This window comes from Zosterops lateralis, assembly GCF_965231275.1.
Source record: "Zosterops lateralis genome assembly, chromosome: 1".
Classification (NCBI taxonomy): Eukaryota; Metazoa; Chordata; class Aves; order Passeriformes; family Zosteropidae; genus Zosterops; species Zosterops lateralis.
In genome coordinates this window covers 28,688,738-28,711,404 of record NC_139762.1, presented here as the reverse complement: position 1 = coordinate 28,711,404, position 22,667 = coordinate 28,688,738, and the positions used below count along the sequence as shown (strand labels likewise).

Sequence of the window (22,667 nt, the reverse complement as noted above, 5' to 3'; positions counted from 1 at the left end):
TTCATACTCCTCATTACGTTAAAATGACTAAGAGAATATTCCAACAATTTGCAAATAGTGTCTCACTCAGTAGAATTTGATTATATTTCAGCTGTACTTGTGAGGTAGCTCTTGGAAAAAATCTTAGGTGGCAAGACTTTCTTGGAGTTCTTCCATGTGGAATCCTAACTAAGACTTAAATCAGTATTGCATAAGATTTGTTCTGTGATAGATTAATTTAATTGCTATAGTTGCATAAAACAGATTTATTTTCCCCTCAGTCTGTCCAATTTCCTCGTGTCAGGCAAGAATTCTGAGCATTTGAATATCCTGATATACTCTCCTTTTTAAAAGGATTGAAGTGTCATGTTGAAACTTTAATATAGTTTCTTTATTAGGCTATCAAGCTTAAGAACTGATGTGTTGCATTGTGTTCCCTTCCCTAGAAATATTTCAAGTAACATGGTTATATGCAAGACACATTAAGCCCTAAGTAATACAAAGGAACTGAATAATGTAGGTACCTTTGGTAATTAGTCCTTGCTTGGTTGAGAAATTGGGTTAAATGCAAGGTATAGAGCCATATGCAGTACAGTAACACCAAACGTTTTTTCATCATCACTAGTTGCCCATTGCATGGTCTAAAGGTTGACTTGGATTCTCATAGTTAGCAACCAAACTTGTCAATAATCTCATTGAATAGATTCGAATAATGCAGCATTTTGTGGAAAAGAGCTGTGTACATTTACAATGGTAGGCAACCTAAAAGAAAAAAGTAAATAACTTGAGATTTTAATGAAAATTATGATATTGTGTAGTTTTTTGTTACTATATTAAAAACTATTTTAAATGCATACTAATACTGTCTTCACTAACAATTCCTCTTAATGGAAAAGCAATAAAAAGACACAGTCCTGCTTTAGGGTATTTGAAAATTGCCTCAAGTTTTCCAAGTAGCTCAAGGCATTTTGACATGATAAGTCTAGGGCTGTTGCAGTTTCTGTTACAAATTCATGTCACATTTTGTATTACATTTGGTAAGATAGAATTTACATTTCATCCTTTTATGTATTCTGTTTGAATAGGAGATACCTATCATTTAAGAAATAATAAATTATTATCTGTGAGTAAAATTTATCTTCTATTACCTCTTAGCTATTTGTGATAACATTATGTATGTCATGTTATGGGGGTTGTAGATTACTAGGATGACAAAAGCAAATAGAACTTACAATAATTCATATGAAATAGAAGAAAAAAATAGATAAAGTTCAAGAACTCTGTCCTGCTGTTGAAGCAGATTATTTCATTTGGTGTTTAATTTCAACACAAAACTATTGAAGTCATCTTACAGGCACATCTAAGTGAAAGTTGGTTAATAAATTTTGTTGTGGTCTTTGCCTGGAACCAGCTTCAAGTAATAGGGTGGAGATTTTTCTACAGTGATTTTGGGAGTTATTCACATCACTTGCATCTCATATTTACTTTAGCTACTATGTTTGAAGTCAAGAACCTTACTTTTAATGAAGATACTTTTGGCTTGCACCCTAGAGGAGATTTACTTATGTTATATACATTAGCTAGGCAGTGTGAATGGCCTTCATGAGCTAAACTGTATATCCATGGTCATTCAGTCAGCTCCGGTGCACTCAGCAGGATTGCATGGGTACAGTAGAGATCAGAATTTGTTTAGTATGCTCTATTAGCATATATTCTTTCAGTGAGAATAGTAGCCTATTATATTATCCACTCCTTTCATGAAATCACGAGGATGCGTGTAAAGAAAATGATCATTATGGGATTCTTTTTCATGCCTGGTGAATTGTTTATAAAGTCCTTTGTGTATCCAACAAAAACCCCTCTCACTGGGAGAATTGGTTTGGGTGAGTATGTTAATTCTGAGGCTGCAGTAAGACTGTATGCTCATACTAATCAGTTAATTTTTAAAAGAAAATCCAGTAAATAAGTAATCTAGGCTGAAGATGTGAGCAGTACTAGATACTCACCATAATTGAAGAAAATTGCTAGGGGCGAAATTATGTAGGGTAAAATGGGGCAATAAGATTTTCTAAGCCTTCCTTAGGGAGAGGAAAAAGAAGACCTTTGGCCTAAATTTACATTCTGAGAAGGAGAAAATCCATTTTAATTTCTTCTTATTAAATCTAATGTTACTTTTCCAACACCTGTTTGGAACTTCTGCTCTTGGAATTATCAATTTGTTAAGAAACTGTAAACACTGCAGAGGCACTAGGTATGGTAGCATTCTCTCACCCAAAGTTAAAAGTACTCATCTGAGCCTCACAGGCTTCTTTTTACTAATACTTGAGCTATGTTTAGATGTAAAGATCTGGTATGCTTTATTAGTGTTCCACAAGTGTCCCTTACTTTTATACAGAATTTCTTGTAGAAGATCCAAATATAAGAATGTTAAACAGAATATGACTGTTTTGTACATAAGAAGAATGTGAAAATGAAAGATGGATGTTAAAACTATGCATGCAAAAGCCTAATCTGAATGCATGTTGTGTGAGAGATTTGTGCAGTGGTTTCCCTGCCTTCTGAGAAGTAATTGCCATGGCAGTTTGTTCTTTGAACACTCAGAATGCTTATACGAAGTCATCATTGAGAAAATTTAAAAAAACTCCTGTTAAAGCAAGTGAATATTTGTTGAAGGAGAGAATCTGCAGGAATAATTCCAGTGTCAACAGGACCTATTTGGCATCACATTTTTCTCTGTGCACAATGGTTGTGGAATGAAACCCTCCGTGGGTTTCAGGGATCTTGGCCAACAGTTCCGTCCAAGAAAACTGAAATGTGTTGCAAGTGGTTTGACAATGGGTCTTTGTTGTAGATAACAGTAAAACAAGACCACATTATTGCCTGAAATGGGTGATAGATGTTAAAAGCTTCATCATGCTCAGGTCTTAATTCAGATGCGAATTTGAAGAAATGGAATTTCTTCAAATCCTGTTTAAAGCTCGTTAAGTTCTTTTTTGTGTGTTTCATTCAAATGATGCCTGAAGTTTTAGCTTTCATGTTTTTCAGATTCTGTGCTGCCTAGGGGTGCAGTTCTGAGCCTCATATTAAGTGCCAGTAAGCTCTCTTCACAGAGTAGGTAGACAAAACAAATCTTTTTCCTGCTGAAGACCAAGGACAACTTTGAGGCCCAAAAGCACAAACAATGGTGGACTGAAGAGAGAAAACAAGAAGGATGGGACCTCACAACCTGAAGCTGTAATTGGACAATTAAACCCCAATATGCAAATGGACCAAATCTTATAAAAGTAAGACCTCATGACCTGTCATCCATTTTGTGACCATTTTAAGTCCACCTTGGATGTAGCCCTGGTCAGGTTCTTGTCCTGCCCAAAGTGTATCCTAGAGGTGCCCAAGGTGTAGCTCTGCCCAGTCTCTGTTTCAGGTCACCCTTCCCAAGGCATCACAAGGTGATGTTTTGTGACAGCCAAAAACATTTTTAATTTAATGTTTGTTTTGTAGATTTGTTCAAAGAATAAAGAGCATCCTCTTTCAGCTTGGTGCACTTGTAGATGTCAGGAAACTGAAGAGTTAGAACTAGAGGAACATCCATTTGCTTTCAATTTTACCGGTGGTTCAAACATTTTCTTTAGTAATAAACCTTCTGATTTTGTCCAGAGGACTTGTATCCATAGTTCTGATTGCATAGACTAGGGGGAAAATATTTTCTGCCTTTATGAAAGCATTCTGCAGCATAACTACAGCATTTGCTACATAACTGCAGCATTTACTACAGTTAAATAAGGTAGCTAATTTTATTTGGGATAGTCATTCTTGCTCTTTTCTCTAATGGATATTCAATATTGTCTTATAAAACTGGCCAGATCTCCTTGAGCAAAGTCTCATGTGAGTGACTCTGGACTTTGACCTCCACTGCTCCTGGGGAATAAAACTTTTACTGTAGCTCATAAAACACAACCTGATCTTTTGTGCAGTTGATTCTGAATGTTAATGCCAAGATCTTAATGGATTAGAAACTTCCAGGGAGGCATTAATGTTTTGTGACAGGAGTTCCTTTTGCAGAAGATGGCTCTACTTTAGCAGATGTTAGGTAGGTGCTTCAGCACATCTAGATCTTCCATGTTGCCCTTTGTTTTACTGCACATCATCTTTACAGTAATTAGTAAAAAGCTATATGGGCTTCTGTGAGATGGCTTTCCCCAAAAGAAAACAGTGGAAAGTGAAATAATATGTTGTCCATAGGAGGCCCTAAGTTGTGTTTCCCTTCCAGGGTAGTGATAGTCTTGGGATGGAAGACGAGTTAAAATATTTAAAATGTTATACATGATACAGAAGGCAATGCTCATGCAGATGCCATGAAGCAGTATGAATTATTAAAATTAAGCTATATGATGAACTTGTCATGCATAAAACTTACTTCAGGCTTTATTATTTGAAGTAGCTGAATGTTTTTATTATTTCCAGAGGTGTTGTATGTAATTAACTTATCTTTTTTTAAACTCTTGCATTTAATCTAATAATTCTTTGCTGAGACAATGGTCAAACACTGGAACAGGCTTCATAGACAGATTGGTGATGCCCCAAACATGACAGTGTTTTTGTTTTAAGGTATTTGAACAGTGCCCTTAATAGCATACTTTTACTTGATCAGCCCTGAAGTGTTCAGGCAGTTGGACCAGATTATCATTGCAGATCCCTTCCAGCTGAAGTAGTGTGTTTTATTCAATTCTATTCAAACATGAGCTGTGAGTAGAGTCTACACTGAAAGTGTATATTATACCTTCGTACTGATATATCTGCCATCCTCCAGAGGAGTGTGCATTCCTTCTGAAGTGTAGCTGAATGCTGTCTGCCTGATAGCACTGGGAGAATGTGGCCCCTTGGAATGGTGTCATTTGCCCTAGAAAGGGGGCAAACAAAACACTTTTGCTTTCAAATAAAATTGAGAGCTAAGCTGTTCAGAGGATAAAAACAGGACCCTGAAAATGAGATACCCTTTGGCCAGGCTAGAGTAGAGTTGTGATTTCCAGATAGATGCTGAACGCTTGGCCTATTTAGATAAGCAATGCAAAGGTAAAAATTAAATATGAATAATAAATTCACTTGTTTCTGTGTGTGTGCACACCTATATTTGCCAGCATTAGTTCCTCTGAGTCTGTAATGAAATTTTTGTCTGAAATTCCTGACCTTTTGGGACATTAGATGGAGAAGTAGTTTAAAAGTCCAGTCCTTCTGCTTTTGCAAAGAAGTTCATGTGCTCAGTATTTTCGGCTTGTCCAGAGCATGCCAAAGTATGTGCTAGATTCTTCTTCAGTGAAGCAGAAATGACCGTTTATCTTTAGCAATGCTGCAATGAGATGAATGTGTTGGGTGTAGGACTTGTTGGACCCTCTGGTGGGTCTGTCATGTGTCCCAGTCATGCTTCAGAAGGGCTTTTCTCATGAGCTCTGGGTAACACACAATCTAATTCTACTGAAGAGTTGTTCTGGTTTTTCTTTTTCTCAGCAGTAGTCTCCGGCAGGGACATAAAGCAGGATTTTGTCATTATCTACTCTTTTTCTAGCTTCATTCAGCTCCAGAAATGAAAAAATGGCATTTTAGACCTTAAAAAAAGAAATGTCCTTGCAATGTCTTTCTATGTCATTTTGCTTTTGTCAATGAGAACATGCACTGCTGTGTTGTTATTTGGCCTGAGCATTTGCACAGATTATATGGTGCTGTCACAATTTCTAGTAACTTCAACAACTTTCTTTCTTTTATAGAATAATAGAACCAAATGACCCTCAACCCACAATTTTTTGTCATTGTTTTATTTTGCATTTCCTACACTAATCAGCTTCCAGATGTGCATCAAATTCTTGTGGTCTTTTGCTGAGCCACACATTCAAAAAGGGTTTCATATTTTGCTTACTTTTGGATAATAGAATATAACACTATATGAAGTTTCATGATTTTTAGAAATAGAACTTCTGCAAGCTCAGCTAGCATCTGGGTTTACATTCATTTACACCAAAAATGTGGAGAATTATGTGATCATTTGATAGAATTAAGAATCTTTAGATTCAAATACTTGTCTATCAATGGGATATTAGGTTGATTTTTTTTCCTTGCAGTTTTCAAATTTAATTTTATTTTTTTAATTGAAGAAATAGCTCATTTATTTTGTATGCTGTTTCCCTGGAGTCTGGCTGAATGAGAGTCTTTAAACTGTTTAAAATGCTTTAATATAGTCATCTCTCTTACTCTCTCCAGTGTTTTTTAGGATTATATGTGGTTGTGCTTGAAACAAAGATAATATGTTTCCAGCACAATGAAGTGCAAACAAAGAATGGTTAAGTGGAGATTAATTTAAAGTTCTTCAATGCCAATAGATTTTTTTTTCACCAATAATCATTGATAAACAGGCCGTAGCAATATGCAGACCTTCAAATGAAAAAAAATATCACATCTTGTAGAATAGAGGAGGAAAGAATATGGGGAAAACACAATCATTTTGCGGCAAAGCAATGTATGTGGCTTTGACCACTTGCTTAAAGTTTGGGGATTGTTTTAGAAATTATTTATGCATAGTTAAGGCTTTGGGGGTTTCTATTTATTTTGTGCATGGGAAGGAGATGAGTTGGAGAAATGGAAGAGGAAATTGTTTCTGTTTTTAAAGTGTGCATCCCTCAGTTAAAAACACAAAACATTCTGCAGCATCTGTAATTTCAAAGTAATGTGTCTGCATTTTTTTTCCTTCAAGAAAACTTAGGAATTTGATGTATATGAAGAGAACTTCTCTGCCCAGCACTGGGCAGAATCTAGAATGGGTTTCAGTACTTGATATTTTCAACACAAATGCATTTAATTGGAATTAGAATCTCATGACAATACTTACAGGACATAAATTTCTCTTAGGATTGGTTGATTCTTTATCTTTTCCTAGATATCTTTGCTACATCCCTAGTCTGCTTCTGCAGGCCAATGCGTTCCTCCAACTCCTGACAGATTTCTGGGCATTTAGAGCTCTTGGCTATTCCTATGTGCCTTAAATGTCTTTGTATAACTTGTGTATCTTTACTATTTTTGGTCATAGCCCTTGGTCTTTTGCAGAATTTTTTTAATTCTTAATGGAATTTACATGGAAAAGATGTTTAAGTAGACATACTTGACCTTGACATTCCCCTGCCCGCTGAGGTCTGCCCATTTTTCTATCTTCATCTCTGTTTATACTTTCTATCACATATTTTTTTTAGCCTTATGTTATTCCTTTTCCTGGCAAATTTACTTAGTAATTTCAATGTTAATGTTTTAAAATTTTGCTCTGGAGAGGAAAGTGTACCACTTCTGTAGAAAAGAATAAACCATAAAATGATCTTGCATATCTGAAATCAGTCTTTGTCAGTAGCCTCAGACAGCTTAAAAATGGGATTTAAACTTTTTTTATTCGTCACTGGTTTTAGACTTAATTTTTCTTTGTACTTGAATGTTCAGATTCATTTGCATTCATGGTTATCAAGTTAGGTAGATAGTTTAAGAACATTTTTTTCAACTTACAAGGATATATTTGCCTTATCTTTACTAATCTCAAGTCCCATTTTTCTTCAAATCTCCAGATATCGTGATCTTTATTGTAAACTCTTTCATTTTTATTTTAGCAGAGTTAGCATATAAAAAAAATTGCTGGGGGCTCATCCTGAAACAGCAATGACATTGGTTTCCCAGAACCACTGTGTGAAGCCGTAGGGATCTGCCTGTAGGGAACCATGTATCTCTCTGCCTTAATCCTTTATTAAGATCAAATGGGGCAAGGACTTCACTCAGTATTAATACTCTTATTTTCTGAGTCAAAAACACTCCATTGTATCACTGTAATAATTTTACCGAGGGTTTCTGACTGATTGCAACCCAGAGGCCAACTCATGGTGTGCAATGATTATATGCTTTAAATCTGCTGTGTAGTCTGATCTTATTTCTTTCCTCTCTTTTATTATCAACCATGTGATTTGAAATACTTGAAAAATGATGAGCCTATTTTTGCTTATTTCCTCCCTTATTTAATAATAATTAGGTGGGAGAGACAATAATGTTGTTAATAGCCTGGGATTTTAAAAGGAATGCTACACTCGAATGGAAGTTGTTCTTTCCCTTAGCTTCTTACATCAAAGAAATAATTTAGGTAAGCCAGATATTGCTAGGACAGTAAAGATTACATATCACCAAAAAAAAGAATTCTGTAACTCTTCAGTTTTCTACCTCTTTGTAGTTTAGAAAAGAGCAAGAACTGTAACAGTAAAGAGTTAAGGTTCTAGCAACACACATCAGTTTGAAGACGTTAAAAAAGAGACCTCAAGCAAGTGAAGAAAGGACTGATGTAGGCTCTCTTTCTTGTATTTTGCTTCTTGCCAAAGTGCTGTAGGCTTACACTTACCAAAACCCAGCACAATAAGTCTTGTTTGCCTTTGCTACAGTAGAACGGATTTCAAGCAGGTATCTCTAGGTGGAACCTCCCCACCACCTCTTTGCTGCTGAGCACTGGTCGTCCTTCCTTGAGTCTTGCTTGGTCTGATGGAATGATGTGTGGGGACCATCACTAGAATAGCTGTTTAGGTACAAGAATGCTTATTTACAAACCTATATATATGTATAATAATAGCTATGTGATAAAAGTAATAGAACTACTAGTTCTTTTAGCATTACCTGAACAGTAGTTAATCTCCTTATCAGCCGCAGTAAATATTAGCTTTTGAGTTTGGCCAGTGTGAGCTGAAATTTTCTGAGAGCCATATTTTCTCTGTTCCTATACATAAAGAAAACAGCTAGAAGAGGCTGTTTGAGAACCTTTATTTTGTCTAACCAAGGATGACATAGATTGACTGTAGTTTTCTTTTTGAATTATTCTTATTTCCAGAGGTTATACCACTGGACATCATATGGTAATATTCCTCCTCATCTTCTCCAAGTTTCTTAAAAATATTTTTAATGTCCTTCTTGATTAGATTATGCTTTGCATTTAAGTTTAAAGTGCAGTCCCACACCTTCAGCCTTGTTACGTCTGAATGCCTTAGCAAAGTCTGTATATAAATATTGCTAGTTCGTTCAAAATTGATAATGTGTTTTAGTATCTTTCATAAGAAGGGATCTGTTTTTGCTGCCTGCAGTGTTGGTGTGCATCACTGAGTTAGCATAAGCAGCACTTAGAGCTGTTCAATTATTCTAGACGTCTGCTTCCAGTGTGACTGACCTTGTTCATAAGCTGCATTGCCTAGGAGGCTGTCTTAGATATCTACCTGATATTTGTTTTAAAATAGATTTTTTTGGATGATAAAAGGTTAATCTGAAGACAGGAGTGTTCAAAGAGTGCAGCCTTCACTTGACAGTTTTAAAATTTAGGGCAGCTCATTGCATGACTGCTTGGTTTAGATTAGGTTCAGCATTATCCCAGGAAATAGGGAGATATATAGCAAAGAATAGCAAGTACTTTCTGAGATGCTGGAATATAAATGTCCTGACAAGAATGTATGGGTGAGAAAGATGAATGCTGGGGGGTAAATCTTTTCAAAGAAGCTTGACATTTAAACCTGATCTGCCAGAGAACCAGTCATGGATATGAAATCCAAATGTCACTTCTGTGCTTGTGTGGGTTTGTTTCTTTATGCTGTGAATATCCAAAGCTGTAAAATATGTAATCAAATTTACTACAGCAGTAAAGTTTGGGTCGTGTGATTTCTTTGGGGGTTTTTGGGTTTTTTTTTTTTTTTTTTTTTTTTTTTTTTTTTTTTTTTTTTGGTTGGGGTTTTGTTGTTTTTTTTTTTGTCAAAGTAAGGAAATCATTGTGGCTGTAGTGACTGCTGAATTGTGACTGTCAAAATCAGAAAGCAAATTAATGCAAGTGGAATGCACTTTCTAGAATCAATTCTGGACTTTTTCATTGCTCTTATTTGGATTTTTATGGTTTAGGCAAGATATACATCAGTCTGGTTCATAAACTTATACAAGCCTGGGTATCTGTTTTTTTTTTTTTGATATTTTGGTTTTCTTTTTGATCAAAATGTACCAATATATTCCATTTTTTTTTTTTTTTTTTTTTTTTTTTTTTTTTTTTACTGTCAGTGTGGTTGTAGAAAGCAGTGAGTAATACTTATTTCTTCTGGGTGATTTGCAGCACTTTGTCAAGAATAGCATAAATTGAAAAACCTTTAGGGAACTCAGTGAGAAGTCTAATTCTTTATCTCCCTGGAACTACAGCACAACTTGCAAGAGTTCAGGCATTCCTAGTCACCACTGACACCTAATGCAATGTAAAAGCTAAAGCTGGGGACAACAGGTTGACCAAATTGTAATGCTACCCACAGTGTCTTTCTTGCTAGTAATTCCCAAATCTGAATATCTGTGCATAGTTTGTTTTAGGTAATAAGAATATTAATCTGTAAATGGACCTCTGAGATGCGAATATAATGTGCTGAATAAATATCAATTATTATTCATTAAAATGCAAATGCAGATAGACACCTTAGAGATAGTTTAGGTAGTCAAAATAAATGAAATAAAAGTCAAGACATCAGTAATTAGATACTTACAAGAGGTGCATAATATTTTACCACAATTGCTGGACCTAGACAATATAAGGCTCCTTTTCCTTCAGCTTTATGTTGCAGCCTCACAACCGCATTTTTCTCCTATGACTATTTAAAATATTCAGGTACTGCAGCTCATACTTAAATTTTTTTAGATGTATTCTAAAGATAAATCTTTCTGTGGCAGTAAATTTTAGTTGTATTCCTTCCGCTCACCTTAATGAATTCTGCAGTTAAATCCCTGTGTGCCATGTAAAAAAACCTTAATTTCGGTTTACAGAACAGCGTGAATGGGAATATTTATTTTAGCACTTGATGAGCATATGTTTTCTAGGTTTAACTTTCAGTTCAGTACTCAAGTAAACCATTAAGCCCTCTACACACAGATGTCAGACAAGTAAGTTGAGAAAAATGACACTGAAATTTTATGAATTTTTCTTCTGAATGATATGAAGGGCTCATTATAGTAAGCACTTGTAAGGGTGTTGCTCAATTAAAGATGATTTGTAGACACTCTTTTGTGCTTTAAAGTGCTATCACAAATTCTGAACCACAAAGTTTGGGACTTTTGTGACATGGACACAACTGTGATGTGTTATTAACTTTTAAACACCCTTTGAGATGATAAATTTTCAGTAGTCTACCAGTGGCTGTATAATAACAGGGATTGCACTTGGTCTGATAACAGTGCTGTTAGGGCTTCATTAAGCCATATCTGTGTGTATGTATACTCCTGCATAATTAATGCTAAGTATAGCCACATTCAGCATTTAACCCTTCATTGTTTTGTGAATTAAATCAAGTAGCATGAAAGTAATTGTACACAATGTTAGTGATCTGTTGAATCCCTTTAATCTAGATGGAAATAGAATCCAAATATAAATTGAATATCAGTACCCTATCCACTAATAACCATATCCTAAAGTAAATTATTTTAGAAACTATTGAGAACATGACTTTTTGTGTTTCAAAAATAATTTATTAATTTTTAATGAGTTAAAGTGACTGATTTCATGGTCTATTGAAGAGTTTCTTCTGTCTTTTCATGGAATAGTATTGTTAAATTTGGTTAAGTAAGATCCTCTTCTAGGTGTTATGAAATAAAATCTAATAAGAATTAATTGCCTTTTAGTAATTTTTGTTTGCAGTATGATAGCACCAAAATGAGAGATTATTTTAATGTCATTAGAATTAATTAACATATATTTGGCAAACATAAATTATGATTCAAGTCCTTAGTGAATTCCAAATTGCATTCAAATTGCCCTGCGAGTGTATTTTTTAGAGGGCAATATCCAAGATTTTTCTGTTTGTGTCAATCCCTGAAGCATAATATGAAAGAACCATTAGGTAAAGTCCCATGGGAATTGTTTTGTTGTTTACTGAAGACAGGCATTCAGTGGCATTAAAACCAGATACAAAGTAGATGAGATAGTGATCTGGAATTGTAATGATGGGAGGAAATGAAAAGGTACAAGAATTAAGTATTTCATAGCATTATTCTAATTAAGTACAGGGAAGGAGGAGGAAAAGGAGAGTTGCAATAAAATGTTTTGTGTAAACACTGAAGCAGGAGTTGGATGACTGCCCTTTTCCTTTATTTTTGTTGACCCTTAAAGTAACTGGGATGGTGATGTTTGTAAATTTTCGTACTGGTGGGACTCACTGTTTGCATCCCTGCCTGCTATAAATACCTTGAAATAATAAAAAAAGATGGTAGATCTCCTTTTCTTATGGGGAAATATTTTGCTCATTTGATTTAAATGAGGCAAAGGGCACAGTGTGCTGTAAATGATAGAAATTAATTTCTTTGTATAGTGGTAGGAGTGAAATAATACCACTAATAAAGGTTAGAAATAAAAATCCTCATCCCCTCCCCTTATGAAGAATACAGAACATGTATAAAACTTCATTTCTTCCCTTGAGTTTACTTCCAGTAGTTGCATCAGGATCTTGAAATACTTGTAACATATCATTGACTTTATATTACCTATTTTACTCATTCACCTAACACTTTCATCCATCTGCCATGCTGATATTATCTTTCTGTTCAGATGAACTCATCTCTCTAAAAAATAGTATATTTTATAATGGATTTTTAAGAATTTATGTTATTTTTCATTTTGATGTCATTTAAAGATGCTTAGGTACAGCAACCAGTAATGCCCCTATTAGCCCTGCTTGAGTCTAAGGAGTCACAGACACTGTTAATAAATCTAAAGAAAAGCTTCCAGTGCCAAAGTGTTTATAGCTGTGGTGGGGATTCTGTGATTTAAATTTATTTATTTAATGTAAGCCTTGCTGTAAAATTGCTATTTCTGAGCTTATTTTATTCTGTTCTGATATATGTGTGTGTATTATGATATAAAGTACATTTGCAGAGGGGAATATTAGATACAGAAAGTATATTCACATAATAAATGTCAGAAAAGACACAAAAGGAAGAGAAAAGAGCCAGAGTGGATTTGGACTGCTTACATGTCTGAGACACAATTTCAGGACAGATTAACATATGCAAAATTAAGAGATGAAGAGCTGTGTTCATAGTTCAGCTTGGGTTTAATTACATAAATGATTCTTCTGATGAGCTGGTTGGGTCTATTGTATAAAACTTAGAGATGAGATTCCCAAAGGCTTCCCACAGAATATTCACAAGTGTAATGAAAAAAATCACCAACTCTTTTACAAAAGGAGGAAAAGGAGAAAGAGAGCTGTTGAAAAGGCTCTGTGTGTGTGGGCGTGCTCTGGACATATTTGACCTGAGATAATTAGAATTTCTGTCAAGAGGAGTTAAAATTGCATGAGCTGTATGTACTCGTACAGTTCAACTTGGAAGGTGGAAACACTTGATATAACTGAGGACTATTTAGTGGATGTATGTAACAGTTACAGAATGCAACAGTGTGCCATTGATAATATTGCTGATAAAACAGTTGTTACAGAACAAGGTATTTCAAAAATAAATGTGGTGTATATTGGTGGAAAAAAAATTGTATGGAAAAGAACTACCTAGCAGTGACCATTTCTTTTGAAAATCAGCAGATATGGATCAAACAAGCATTGAAAAACTATGTTCTGATTTAAAATGAGGTTTATCAAATGATGATTAAAAAAAAAAAGAGAAAAAGAAAACCAGAATGAGTAAAAATAGTGGTGAAAATAATTTCACAGTCTATCAGCTGTCAGCAAAACAGTTTAAGGAATTACTTTGTAGTTACAGGTATTTTCACATAAACCGATCACAAAGTTAGTGAGCACAACTAAAACAAAACTACTACTTAGGAGAAACTGTTGCAAAGGAATGTATCTTCTTGTGAACAGGAGGTCACCACATCAAGCCTACTTAAAAAAGTTTGTGTAAGGTCCCTGTTTCCCAGGTTTATGTATTTTAGTAACTGCAACTATCACAGTAATCAGAAAATTGTCTCTTTTTAAAGTCTTAAAACGTTCATATTAACTGATAAACTTCAGTGTATTAGAATAATAATCTGAGGTATTTTGGCATTCTGATTTAAATATCTGTTTGCAAGTCAGCAGGATTCATATTCATATTTATAAGTTTTGGATGCTGTATTAGCATCATGGTATTTCATTGTGCAATCTGTTGCCGATTCTTATCATGAATGACAGCAAATGGCAGCCCTTCACTGGGTAGGCATTTCTTCTGAATGCTGTTAGTGGCACCACTCTTTATTAGTGGAAGGCTCAGAACTAGTTTTGTTTTTCAAAAAGTTAAAACTCAGTTATGTTACAGGAGGATGGAGAAATCTACATCAAGTGTCTGTTGCATTAAATCATTGGAGCTGCGTTTAAGTCACAGGAGTTGGAATTGAGCCACAGGAACATGTGTCCTTCTGCTTTTGCAAATGATATATCTCATTTTTAAATACTGCTGTCGTGTGAGATTTAATAGACCTAATTGGGCTTAGAGATGAACTCTGAAGAATTTCAACTTTGAACTTGGGAAAGGGAAAAGAATCTGAACTTTGTCGTGTTGATAATTATTTCCCATGTATCAAATGGAAAAAAACCATAAAGGGCTACAGTTACTGAATGTGAATTGGATCTTATTTCTCAAATGTAGATCAATTTATTTTGAAATGTCAAGAACAGACAAACCACCCTCTAGCAGAAACTCTTTTGTGTGGTAGGGGCTTGTCAGCATTTTATTATAATTCCATTCTTCAGGCTATAAAAATTTGCTTTAAACCAAAATCTGGAAGTGAAATATTAACCTCATGATAAACTTGATTTATCAAATTTGGCTGAATTTGGCTTAATTTGGCTTAATTTTGAATAGTTTGGCAGTTCAGCCAAAAAGAAATTTGTTTCTTTTGACCATTCTGCTGTGTGCATTACTCAAATTAACTGCTTGTGTGTAAATGGCTGTTTCATGATGCTTATGGGAAATTTTTGGAGTGTTTACTTTACATGGCTGCCATTTTTATGGATGAAAAATAAACAGTAACATTTGGATGAGATATCTCCCAAACTAACTCAGCTCAGTTAGACTTCCTAATTCCTCCAATTGAGCTTGGTGTAAAATTCCCTGAATGAGAGTCAATGTGTGTTATGGTTTATACCTGGTGGGCTGCTCTGCCCCAGTTGGCCACTCACTCACTCCTCTGTCGCAAGAGGACACGAAAAGAAGGACACTCACCCCTCAAATTGAGAGCGAGAAAAAAGGAGGACTTTGTTTTGGGAATCTCAATATATATAGTTTTTGGGATTTGGTCAAGGATTGGAGGATTAGAGGAACACCCCTCTGACCCCAGTGGTCAAACTAGCAGTCCATCATGGAGAGGAATGTAAAAACAATCTACTTTGTTTATGTTTCAATGCATGAGAACTCCAATACAAGGATGTAAAACCATCAGAAGGCTGAAAATCAGGGTGACACTTCTCCAGTGGTATGAGAGAGATAATCAGAAGGGTAAAAATGAGAACTTGTGGGTTGAAAATAAAGGGAGTTTAGTAGGTAAAGCAAAAGCATTGTGCAGAAGCAAAGCAAAACAAGGAATGCCTTCACCCCTCCTCTAGGCAGGCAGATGTTCAGCCATCTCCAGGAGGGCAGGGCGCATATTTAAATGTTCTTTGGGAAGAAAAATGCCATCAGTCTAAAAGTCCTTCCCTTCCTTCATCCTTCTTCCCATAGTTATATATATATACATATATATGCTGGGCATATTGTATGGAATTCCATATTGTATGGAATGTCCTTTTGTTGGGTTGCGGTCATCTGTCGTGACAGTGTCGCCTCCCAATTTCTTGTGCTTGTTCATGCTGCATGAGCAGGAGAAAAGGCCTTGACTCTGTGTAAACACTGCTCAGCAATAACTGAAACTGTCATGTGTTATCAACACTGTTTTCAGCAGAAATCCAAAACACAGCCTCACATGAACTACCGTGAAGAAAATTAACTCTATCCCAACCCAAACCAGTACTTTGTGTTAAAGAAGACTAAAAGAAGATGAAGAAGACTAAAAGCCAGTTAAGATGAATTTTTGCATTTATTATTGAGAGAGATTTGCTGCTGGAGGAAGGTTTCTAACTTATACTGCAAATGCTGTAATATAAACCACAAAGGATATTTCATTCTGTCTTACAATGAGCTTTTTGCTTCAAGTCCTCAACTGTGAGGAGGAATACAGACCAGCACTGCTTTTGGATAATACCAGACATCTCCTTATTTTAAAATTTCCTCATGAAGAAAAAGGGAAACAGTTTTTGGAATGTGGGATTTCAATAAAAAATTATTCACAATCATGATGGTGCAAAGGACACAATTGTTTCCTTTTACTGCTGTTCTGTTATAGTAATCAATATACAACCATAATATTACAGCTTGAATGTGATGAGAAGCACTTTGTACAATAAGATCTGCCTTATGTTAAAACTTCTTTGCCTCAGGTTCCAACTACATATACATTTTCCGTGCCTGGTTTATCTTTATTGACTTTTAACAGGACAAGCTAAAACAGGGTTGGAAGCTCTCAAATGAGTTTAGGTATAATCATAGAATTTTCTCAATGGAGGCAAATATTTGCAGCTAGGGAAAAAGTCCTTATTGTGGTCCATCTTACATTCAACTTGCTCAGCTCTTCTATGTCCTTGAGATAGAATAGGGAGGTTACATTAGGAGTAAGGCTTTGGATTTCACTGAACTCCAAAAAAAGGAACTGGGACATAGAGGAAATGGAGCAGAATAGAATGGCTAGCAGTTGCTGTTTTTTCTGTTTAGCTGGCACATTTCTCATAGTTAAAGAAATTTGGAGGTGTGATTGTATAAATGCAGAATCGTTCTGCATGTTGGTGCTGATGTTCTGCACTTAGTTTACTGGATTACATTTGTATTGCTTGATTGCTGGGCCAATTCATTTGTCAGGAAGTTGGACTTCTTTGATTTTAGTAAGCCTCTGTAAAAATTTAATTACATTGTTTGGGGCTGTAAGGCCTGACAGTGAAAAAATGGTGTCTATTTTTAATTTTTTTTTTTAAATAGATTCAGACTGAAAATAAAAATGTCTTTCAGTATACTTGGAAAGGAAGGGGCAAGACTAAGCCATGATTCAGAGGAATGTTCTTTTAAATTAGAACTTTGAGATGGATGTAAGTAATGTGCTCAGATGGCATAAATAGACAAAAAAAAAAAGGAGTAGAAAAGGTCCCAAACAGATGCCTGGCAGCAGTTTTTCACAGAAACAAAAAATAAGTGGAATGACCTAGACATGATTGTGCAACTGAGAGTTAAACATTGGGCTACTTAGGGAAATTAGAAAGTATCCAGGGGCATATGGGACACCGTAAACTTTGAAATGTAGGGAGCTATTAAAATATGCTTCAAATATCTTCAAATGTTCTTCTTGTCTATACAGAGATATTGATGCTTAATTAACTATAATTTTTACATGGTTTAGATCATTACTACCTCTCCTTTACTGAATCCTCAGAGGAACTCATATGGGTAATTTGTTCAATTTTTGCCTTCTTTTGTCTGCTTATTTATAGGTTGCTTCTGAATTCATTACATGGACATTTCCCAGCCTTATGGTATTGATTTAAAATGCTCTGGAATCATGATGGTTGTGAAGTCCCCGGCTGGCAGTGGAGAATTAATGTTTGGTGTGGCAGAAAGGTGCGTTTAATTTTTGCTACTCACTACCTTCCGTGTGGAATATTAGGTTGTTTCTTTCCTAAAACCCTTTTGATTCTTCTTACAGAAAGTTTGAAATATATTGAATCAATAGCAATTATCTTTGCCTGAGATGTAATTTACAGATAGAGCTGCAATCTGCATGAAGCCGTTCCACTAATCATGTCCACTAAAATGGACATGACTCTTGTGTGGATAGCAGAGAACTGCAGTTTATCTAAATGAAATGTAGAGAGTTTGAGGTTTATATTTTTGTTCCAGTTATAAATATATCTGAGTAAATGAAGCTAGGAATGTCTCTAGGAAATAATAGCTAACTTGCTGTTGTGCCCTTATGTTGTCTTGCAAGTCAAAAAGTGAAATTGTACAATTCATCAGAAGTGAGCCTAACTGGGTAACAGATCTTTGACTTAAAGTGTAATTGTAGGTAACAAAATAATGTTCTTTTTTCTGCAACTTATTTGTCTGTGTAGTTTGACCATAAATCCCACAGTGATCAAGGTTGTGAAGGTTCAGTTTTGACCAGAGTATGAAAGAACCTTTCCTCTGAAATAAGCTGATTTTTAGTCAATTCATGATTTCAGGAACAAAGCCAGGAGCTTTTTGTGGAGTGACTATTTTAACAATCAATAGGCTGGCTAAGATAACAGTTTTGTGTTAATTATGTTTCAGTCTGTCCAAACCTATTTAAGCCACTTTTACATAGTGGCTTCTAATTTATTTGCTTTTCCGCTGTGACAGATGTGACCTCACAATCAAGTGTATTTTCATGATCTGCAAACCACTGTATTTTTTCCCAAATATTTGGTTTAGTTCAACAAATTTTGGACAAAATTCTATGAAACATGAGGAAATTATGGGGCAAAAATTCCCATGGCAGGCAGATATGGCTGGATTGTCTAAAAGTACTAAAAAAGCTTAAATCCTCTCAAACATCATCAACAATCTTTTTATATTAACTACATAAAATATGCAGAGCATATAGTGTAGCTGATGCATTATTGACAGTTAGTTGTCCTAACAGACAGATGTGCTGTCATTCAAAATTTATATCAGAAAAAACTGGTAAAATACTGAACACATTAAAATATTTGTTTATTATCCTACATAAATCATACATCTAACATGTTGCTATGAATATTCTGAAACTTAACTGACTAGTTTTGTTTTGGGCTTTTTTTTCTTGTTAGAAATAAAATATAAAAACTAAACCAAATGTTAGTGATTGCATGTTAGCAATTGCAGATGAAATAAAGCCAGAATGTTCAGCTATTAGCTTGAGAAAGGGAGTGAATACTAGTCTTTTGAAATTCTATATTGTAGAAAATAATTGGCTCACTATTATAATTACATTTGTGTTCATGATATCAAGGTCAAACAAAATAATAGTAATGGTAGAGGGATGTCATTTTACTGATTCTGGTAGATATTAATTGAGGTGATAAGAATTTGGTGGTGCTGAAAAGAGACAGGTGAATATCAAACCCAGAGGACCTTCACTCTATTGCATATTCTTTACCATCTGTTTTGAGAATTCCATATTCAGCCATGGGCTGAGAAATGATGAAAACTTACGTCTCCTTGTTTTCCATTTCACGTCTTTACAGATGCTGTTTTCAAGATAATAATATGATGAAATGTGTATATTTTTAATTTGAACATAAAAGTTTGGATTTTTATAATAGAAAAACATGTTTTCTGTTAAGTGTTTATATTTTGAATCATGGAACTCTTAATTATTTTTTCCTGTTCAAATAGTGTTTCCTTGGTCATTAATGAAAATCATTAATAGTTTCAGCAATGACTGTTTCTCTCTCTTGTCTCTGAAATCTTTTATAATAAGAGGAACCATTTACTTTGCCCTTTTAGTTTTAAAAAAAAGCAGTCGTTTAAAAGATTTATGCCAGTAGAACATGGAGAGTATTAAATGAGCTTCACATTGCTTCTAAACCCAAAAGATATTTAACTGAACAGTATTAATGGGTGTTCAAAGGCAGTTTGATTAGTTCGTGCAACCAGCTCAACTTCCTAATAGAGAAGGCATGGTGACACATATTAAAAGAACTATGTTGATAAGGCAGTGTTGCTCTTTTACACAGTGCCTGGCAATGTAACAGCATATGAAGTACAAAGTCAAAACTTTATCAGCCGAATCAACACAAAAATGTTTTGTTTGAGTTTTATGTGAAACTGTTGTTGTGATAGTTAGAAGATGCTGCTTCCTAAGTTCTCCAATATCTCATTTTGCTTTAATTAAATTTTCTACATGCTAAGTAAACATTCTTGGATGTAAGTTTGAATTTACATTAGAAAATCAAACAGTGCATGTGTCCTAAATTACAAAAGCAATGATTGTTTTCTAAGTCCAACTGGCTGATCTAATTTAGGTAAAGCTTTGCAAAAATGTTGATGGACATATGGAGCTGGAAAACATCATCTGATAATTTTGTCAAATCTACATGTGTGTTTAAGAAAATCTCAGAGTGGGAACAGTTTTTGGTTAGTGAGATAAAGTTCTGGCTCATTCCTTGATACGTCTGACCTCAGCTGATTCTCACAACAAAGGGAGCACCACAAGAGAGGTCCAGGGGGCACCCAGCTACCTTGGATGTTCCCCGCAGCCCCCAGCAGCCATTTAGGGGTGGGCACTGGGCATTTTGGGCTGCTGGAACTAAGGCCATAACAACGTGACTAAACGCTCCAGTCTTAGCCTTGAAAGATGAAGCAGTGTTTGCTGAAGATGACCTTTTGTCTGAAAATGAATTGCATGTGTTACAGTGATAGTAAAACATATGGTTTTCCTATGTTATGGAAGTTTTCACTTTTTTTCTTTGGCTAAAAAGCACAATGGCTTCAACAGCATATGATCAGTGGCAGATTCATGAAACTGAATATGGCAATGTTAAATATTTGGTCTTTGAGAGGTTTTTTAGTTTGTTTTGATCTTGTGGATGATGTGTAAATGAAAGGAATTTTTTTTTTCAGATCACCCAAGAAAAGTAGGAAAATAACTGAAATAGCTGGATGTTTCTGTTAAAATGTGTGTGTGTCAGTGCTTGGCTAAAATTATGGCACTTAAACAGACTTACATTTTGAACCATCAAAAAGAAAGCGTTTGGGTTCCAGCTGGTAATTAACCCCTACCACCTTTTCCCTGGCCTCAGCTCCTCTGGCAGGATATGTATTCTGGAGGGAGGACCTAATCTGTCTTTTATCCTCTCTAATTGCTCCTATAATTGGATGTGTATGTCTATACTCACTGCAGTGGTTGTGGCCCTGTCTTCCATCTCAGGAAGATGACATTACTGAATCACATCTGCCACACCTGGCACAAGGATCTCAAGTTTAGAGTGAAAGTGGAATTTTACTTAAATTTAGTAGGATGTATGGAAAAGGAGAAAAAAGGACATCTAGGGGTTTTATTGTTCCATTGATTTATTTTGGTTTTGGCTTTTTTGTTTTGTTTTGTTTTTCTTTATTTTTTAATTTTCCCAGTTTCTCTTATTTATTCTCTGGGAGCCTGTGGCAGTTGGTGTTGCATTTGCACACATCTGAGTGACATGACTTTTGGCCATAGGCTGCATCAAGTCTCACTGCAAATATCTGATTACCTCCTGACCAGCAGCTAACCCTGCTCTCCAGCTGCTCAGTGAAGAAGGGTATCTTCTATCCACCCATTAATCAGTGTAATCTGTTACTGACCTTCTCATATCAGTCCTGTGCCTTCACCACCTTCACCCTGCTTTTATTCCTGCTCTCTCCCTGCCTGTCAGGTACTCTGAGACCTGGGAGTCCTCCCAGCTTCCTATGAATCACATTACTTTTCAGCAGCTGGCAGGAAGAATTATATAGTTATCCATGGACATTGCTGCAAGATGCATTTAATGAATGGCCAGACTGTCAAATGTTTGAAAGTGATGTAGGAGGAATGTTTCTTGCCAGTTTGAATAAATATCTGAAATCTGGGATTTGCAGTAAGTGTACAGGTTCTCAGCTTGTCTGGGCAGCAGCTGGCTGCCTGCAAGAGCTCTGGAAAGAGAAATTAAGCTGTGCTTGTAAAAAATGTCAATATTTGCCTGCTGTGTTGCTGACAATTTTTAGTTCTTCTTATAAAATGTTCCCTAATTAACCACTGGCATGAGATGCTTCATGGGAATTAGATGTCTAATTTTTCAGAAAGAAAGGGAGAAATATTTTTCATCCTACTGGGAGGAATTGGCAGCTGTGCCCAATGTCTTGATATTGCTAAACCAGTTCTTTAACAGAAATGGAGAGTTGGATTAAGGCTTGTAAAAATTGCATGATAATTTAGTTTCTTTCTTATTGGTGGGACATGTCTGATACACAGCTCCACTGCTTCTTTGCTCTGTACTTTTATGTGGGTTTGTATAAATATGCTGCTTGAGCTGAATCACATTTCCTTTGCCATTACAATTCTCTGTGAGCAATGCAATTAAACAGCTCATGAAAAATGGTATTCTAGTAGAATTTCATTTAGGAGAGTGTTTGTAGCACTTAAACGAATGTATCTTAGGCCTACTTTATACTGAAATAAAAAACTCACAGAGAAAAATATATTATTAAAGGTATACATTACAGCTGCTGTAATGTAGGTAATCATAGGCTGCTTTTACACCCATAAAGAACTTTTTCTCTGTATAATGTATATACTATATACCTACTTTGTGTAAGAGGGAAACTTCTAGGATATTAAGCATGCTCAAATTGTGGTAATATTTGAATATTGGCACCAAAACTGGTATTGACTGTTAGTCGATGCTGCAACATTCTCCTCATGCTTCTAAAATAGTGGGTTTTCTGCTTATTAATGATAGGTGCTTTAGCTTTGCTCTAAAATGAAAAATAGAGATAGTTGAAAAAGATCTCAGGAGTAATTTTCACTAAGAGGAAAGTCTGGGGACAGCAGAAAGCCTGATATAGGGTCACTCCTGCCAGATACAAGTATTGTAGTGAGATTCTCA

General features: G+C 35.4%; 1 protein-coding gene across 1 annotated transcript in view; it reads left to right on the top strand.

Moving 5' to 3' along the window:
- The window catches only part of THSD7A (thrombospondin type 1 domain containing 7A), a 282,091-nt gene that overhangs the window by 23,377 nt on the left and 236,047 nt on the right, over positions 1 to 22,667 (top strand). Inside the window, exon 2 of the mRNA XM_083855180.1 lies at positions 17,541 to 17,667. The gene's annotated coding sequence lies outside the window, so the exon portion shown is untranslated. The remainder of the gene's footprint in view (positions 1 to 17,540; positions 17,668 to 22,667) is intronic.